The sequence below is a fragment of the Hemitrygon akajei genome, chromosome 7, assembly GCF_048418815.1.
Source record: "Hemitrygon akajei chromosome 7, sHemAka1.3, whole genome shotgun sequence".
Lineage (NCBI taxonomy): Eukaryota > Metazoa > Chordata > Chondrichthyes > Myliobatiformes > Dasyatidae > Hemitrygon > Hemitrygon akajei.
Window position 1 is genome coordinate 40,221,984 of NC_133130.1, and position 6,743 is coordinate 40,228,726.

Genomic DNA, 6,743 nt, shown 5'->3' on the forward strand with positions numbered 1-6,743 from the left:
ACCCTCACAAGGCAGAAGGTCCCGATGGAGTACCTGGTAAGGCTCTGAATATTCAAGGACATTTTCAACCTCTCACCGCTACAGGTGTAAGTTCCCCCTTGATTCAAAGAAGCAACAATTATACCAGTGCCTAAGAAGAATAATATGGGCTGCCTTAATGACTATCGCCCAGTAGTAGTCACATTGACAGTGATGAAATGCTTTAAGAGGTTGTTTATGACTAGACTGAAGACCTGCCTCAGCAATGGCCATTACAGTTTGCCTGTCACCACAACAGGTTAACGGCAGATGCAATCTCAATCGTTCTCCACACGGCTTTAGACCACCTGGACAACACAAATACCTACGTCAGGATGCTGTTGATTGACTCTAGCTCAGCATTTAATACCATCATTCCCACAATCCTGATTGAGAGGTTGCAGAAACTCTGCAATTGGATTCTTAACTTCCTAACCGGAAGACCACAGTCCATGTGGATTGGTGATAACATACCCTCCTCGCTGACGATCAACAACGGCGCACCTCAGGGGTGTGTGCTTAGACCACTGCTCTACTCTCTGTATACACATGACTGTAGCTATATAGTTCAAATACCATCTATAAATTTGCTGACAATACAACCATTGTTGGTAGAATCTCAGGTGGTGACGAAAGGGAGTACAGGAGGAGATATGTCAACTAGTGGAGTGGTGTCGCAGCAATGACCTGGCACTCAACGTCAGTCAGAGGAAAGAGCTGATTGTGGACTTCAGGAAGGGTAAGATGAAGGAACACATAATCCTCATAGAGGGATCAGAAGTGGAGAGAGTGAGCAGCTTCAAGTTCCTGGGTGTCAAGATCTCTCAGGATCTGACCTGGTCCCAACATATTGATGTAGTTATAAAGAAGACAAGACAGTGGCTATACTTTATTAGGAGTTTGAAGAGATTTGGCATGACAACAAATACACTCAAAAACTTCAATAGCTGTACCATGGAGAGCATTCTGAGAAGCTGCATCACTGTCTGTTATGGAGGGGCTACTACACAGGACTGAAAGGAGCTGCAGATGGTTGTAAATCTAGTCAGCTTCATCTTTGGCACTAGCCTATAAAGTACCCAGGACATCTATAGGGAGCGGTGTCTCAGAAAGGCAGCGTCCATTATTATGGACCTCCAGCACCCAGGACATGCCCTTTTCTCACTGTTACCATCAGGTAGGAGGTACAGAAGCCTGAAGGCACACACTCAGTGATTCAGGAACAGTTTCTTCCCCTCTGCCATCCAATTCGTCTATGGATATTGAAGCTCTGGACACCACCTCACTTTTTTTTTATATACTGTATTTCTGTTTTTGCACATTTAAAAAAATCTGTTCAATATATGTAATTGATTTACTTGTTGATTATTATGTTTTTATGTATTTTTTCCCCTCTCTCTCTCTCCTAGATTATGTATTGCATTGAACTGTTGCTGCTACGTTAATCAAATTTCATGTCACATGCCGGTGATAATAAACCTGATTCTGAAGAGGCTTGGCCTGGGTGGTGGGGTCCTTAACTGTTGAAAAACTGTACAATTGGACTTCAAGAGTTAAACTAAATAATCTGGGATTAAAAAGTGATAATAAAAGTAAATGTAATCAAATGCAGGGACATGTTCAGCACAACTTTGTGGGCTGAAGGGCCTGTATTGTGCTGTAGGTTTTCTATGTTTCTAAAATACATGGTGAGAAAATAATTAAATTTATTAAGATAAGACAAAATCATGTAAAATAAGCAAAACCCTTGTGATAAACAAAAGAAAATCCTTATGGTCACATTTTTATAAGACCATAAAGACATAGGAGCAGATTTAGGTCATTCATCCTATTGAGTCTGCTCCAGCATTCTAACATAGCTGATTTATTATCCCTTTTAACCCTATTTTCCTGCCTTCTCCCCTTGGAAACTCCAAAGAACCAAGGGCCTATTAACTTCCGCCCTAAATATATCCAATGACATGACCTCCACAGCCGCCAGTGCCAATGAATTCCATGGATTCACTACCCTCTGTCTAAAGCAATTCCTCCTCATCACTGTTCTAAATGGATGTTCCTGAATTCTGAGATTATACACTCTAGACCTAGACTCCCCCACTTTAGGAAACATCCTCCACATTCACTCTATTTAGGCTTTTCAACATTCGATCAGTTTCAATGTGATTTCCCCCCTCGTTCTTTTAAACCCCAGCGAGTCCAGGCTCAAAACTTACAAACACTCCTCATACATTAACAATTTCATTCATGGAATCATTCTAGTGCACCTCGGCTGGACCCTCTCCAATGGCAGCACATCTCTTCTTAGATAAGTAGCCCAAAACTGCTCACAATATTCCAAGCGTGGCCTGACTAATGCCTTATAAACCCACAGCATTACATCCTTTTATATTTTAGTCCTTTTGAATTGAATGCTAACATTGCATTTGCCTTTTTTTTCTGCAAGTTAATCTTTAGGGAATCCTGCACAAGGACTCACAAGTCCCTTTGCATCTCTGATTTTTGAAATTTCTGCTGTTTAGAAAATAATCTGTCTTTACTCCTTGTATCAAAGTGCATTTCTTTGCACTATATTCCATCTGCTACTTCTTTGCCCATTCTTCCAATCTTTGTAAATCCTTCTGTAGACTCCCTGCTTCCTCTAAACTTCCTGACCCTCCACCTATCTTCATGTCAGCCACAAACTCAACCACAAAGCCATCAAATCCATCATCCAAATCACTGGCCTATAACGTAAAAAGAAGCAGTCCCAACACCACTAGTCACTGGCAGCCAACCATTAAAGGCCCCCCTATACTCCTACACTTTTCTTCCTGCCAGTCAACCAATCTTCTATCCATGTTCATATCCCCCTGCCCCTCTCTACCTGCCTGCCCTTTCAATATCATGTGTATCCTTGGATGTTAAACTCCCAACTATGATCTTTCAGCCATGACTCATTGACGCCCACAACATACCTGCCAATCTCTAACTGTGCAGCAAGGTAATCTACCTTATTCTGTACCTTCTATGCATTAAAATATAACACCTTTAGTCCTGTATTCATCACCCTTTTCGATTTTACCCCTATGCTGCATTTCAATTCATCCCACTGACTGAAATTTTGCCCTATCATTTGCCTGTCCTTCCTCACCATCTCACTACACACTTGTAATTACTTGTTGTAGTTGTAACCTGTCCTTTTTGCACCAGCCATTCCTGGCGCGGAGCCACAATGCTGGATGCAAAGTGTGTTCTGCCTCTCTGCTCAATGTGTCAGACTCAGTGATAGAGCAAGGGATCAGTGCCATTGATCACCGACTTCTCTCATCTGCATTTCTCTGTGTACAGGTGTTCAAGAGCAACTGGCAGGCCTCCACAGGAGAAATGACCAGTGCTAGAGAAGATTTGGCCCATAACCCTTAGACTTACTGCAGGTTTTTTTCAGAAAAAAATCAAGCTCAACATTTCTGTCTTTGACAAGATCCACTCTAATAAATCCAATCACATTAAGAAATCTGTTACAATGGTTCATTTTACCAGGCCAATCATTGTTATATCTGGACTATTTTCCAGAGCTTATCTACATGAATCTCCTCAATGACATCATCCAAACATACAATGTCACAGCTTGCAAGTAGTCCATCAATACCCATTTTATTCCTCCAATTAAACAAGAAAGTGGAAGAGAGCAGAAGTATAGTGGGCATGCTGGAATCTGTAGCAGGTTGGAGCTGGCCCTGTAGTCCAGCTCCCCCCTCAGTGCTGCTCTCTAATGCTTGTTTACTGGAAGACGAGCTGGATTGATTCCACCTGTGGTTGCAAGAGATGAGGAACTGCTGCATGCTTGTTCTCACAGGAATGTGGCTCCAGAAAACATCGAAGTACCATCAGTGTTCAGAACAGCATCCCATGCATCATCAACCTTCAGGCTGTGCCACTCAGGGATTTGTGTTGATATTATTTTGTGACTATATGTACTATAGGTCCCATAGTCCAAATCATTGACATACAAACGTATATCGTAAAATGCAGCAGTCCAAACAGCAGCCCCTGTGGAACTCCACTGGTAACTGGCAGCCAGTCAGAATAGGATCCCTTTATTCCCACTGTCTGGTTTCTGCCGATCAGCCAGTGCTTCACCCATGCTAGTAACTCCCCTGTAGTTCCATGGGCTCTTATCTTGCTAAGCAGCCTCATGTGCGACACCTTGTCAAAGTACACCACATCTACTACATCTACTTTGTCTACTCTGCTTGTAATTTCCTAAACAAACTGTAGTAGGTTAGTCAGGCAGGATTTTCCTTTCAGGAAACCATGCTGGCTTTGGCCTATCCGGCCATGTGCCTCCAGGTATTGCATAATCTCATCCCTAACAATCAACTCCAACAACTTCCAACATCCTGACCACTGATGTCAGGCTAACAGGTCTATAGTTACCTTTCTGCTGCCTCCCACCCTTCTTAAATAGCAGAGTAACATTTACAATTTTCCAATCATCCGGTACAATGCCAGAATCTATCGATTCTTGAAAGATCATTGTTAATGCCTCCGCAATCTCTCCAGCTACTTCCTTCAGAACCCAAAGGTGCATTCCATCAGGTCCGGGAGATTTATCCACCCTCAGACCAATAAGCTTCCTCGGCACCTTTTCAATCATAATTTTCACTGCACATACTTCACTTTCCTGATACTCTTGAATGTCCGGTATACTGCAGATGTCTTCCACTGTGAAGACTGATGCAAAATACGCATTCAGTTCCTCTGCCATCTCTGCATCTCTCAATACAATATCTCCAGCATCATTTTGTATTGGCTCTATATCTACCCTCAACTGTCTTATATCCTTTATATACTTAAAAAAAGCTTTTAGCATCTTCTTAGTTGCCAGTTTCCTTTTCATAATTCACCTTTTCCTTCTTAATGACCTTCTTAGTTTCCTTCTGCAAGTTTTTAAAAGCTTCCCAATCCTTTATCTTTCCACTAGCTTTGGCTTCCTTGTATGCCCTCTCTTTTGCTTTTACTTTGGCTCTGACTTCACTTGTCAGCCACAGTAGTGTCCTTCTTCCATTCGAAAATTTCTTCCTATTTGGAATACATCTGTCTTGCACTTCCCTCATTTTTCGAGGAAACATCAGCCATTGCTGCTCTACTATCCTTCCTGCTCGTGTCCCTTTCCAGTCAACCTTGGCCAGTTCCCCTCTCAAGCCATTGAAATTTCCTTTATTCCACTGAAATACTGACACATTGGAATTTAGTTTCTCCTTCTCAAATTTCAAAGTGAACTCGATTATATTATGATCACTGTTTCCCAAGGTTTTCTAGCTCTCTTATCACCTCCAGATCATTGCACAACACCCAATCCAGCACAGCCGATCCCCTAGTGGGCTCAACAACAAGCTGTTCTAAAAAGCCATGCCTTAGACATTCTACAAATTCTCTCTCTTGAGGTCCAGTACTGGCCTGGTTTTCCCAATCCACTCTCATGTTAAAATTCCCAATGATTATCATGACATTGCCCTTCTGACACGCCTTTTCTATCTCCCGCTGTGATTTGTAATCCACATCCCAGCTGCTGTTTGGAGGCCTGTATACAACTGCCATTAGGGTCCTTTTACCCTTGCTATTTCTTAACTCAACCCATAGAGACTCTACGCCTTCCAATCCTATGTCATCCCTTTCTAATGATTTAATATTAATATACACAGGGCTTCACCACCCCCTCTGCCTACTAACCTATCTTTCAGATACACCATATATCCTTGGACATTCAACTCCCAATGGCAGCCACCCTTTAGCCAAGTTTCAGAGATGGCAACAACATCATACTTGCCAATCTGTAGCTGAATTTCAAGATCGTCCATTTTATTTCTTATGCTGTGTGCATTCAATACAACACTTTCAGTCCATATGTGCTGTGTGTGACTATATATATTGTGATTTGACCCTAGAAGAACACTGTTTCATTTAGCCGATCACGTGCATATGTTTGAAAGACAATTAAACTTAGATGTGATCATCTCGTTTCCGATGCCAGCCTTATCATGAACTCCATTGCCTCACTTATCATTCTAGCTGTTCATAAATATAGATAATTTCAGCCTACTTTGAACTGATTCTATGAATTTCAGACATGCTTTCAAAGACTCTGTCCAGCTCAAGTTCACAGTATTATGTTTATTTGCAGTTTGTCTTTAGCCCATTTGTGTTTGTTAGTTACCACAAAGTACACTGCAGATGCTGTGGTCAGATGATGTGTTGACCTTCGTCAACGAAAGGTCTCGGCCCGAAACGTTGACTGTTCGTTTCCAAGGATGCTGCCCATCCTGCTGAGTTCCTCCAGCTTGTTTGTATGTGTTTGTTGGTCTTTGTTTATGTATAGTTTTTGTAAAATTCTATTTTATTTCCTTTTTCCTACAAATGCCTGTAAGTAAATGAATCTCAAGGTAACACATATAACACATATGTACTTCGATAATAAACTAAGTTTTTCAACTTTAAAACCTATTAAAAAAAAATCATTCCTATGTTTCCCTGATACTAAAACATTATACTTTACTTCGCTCTACAAAGACCACTATTTTCTACAGTGAGGTTCTCAGGACAACGGTGTGTTTCCTTGGTGTAAAGAAGTACCATATCAGCGTCAGCACACACCTGAGCACTGGAAGGCCTCACACTACTGCCACTGAGTTCTTGCTGATCTGTAAAGCCTGTCCTTAAAGGGGTCGCTGCATATTACAAGTTCA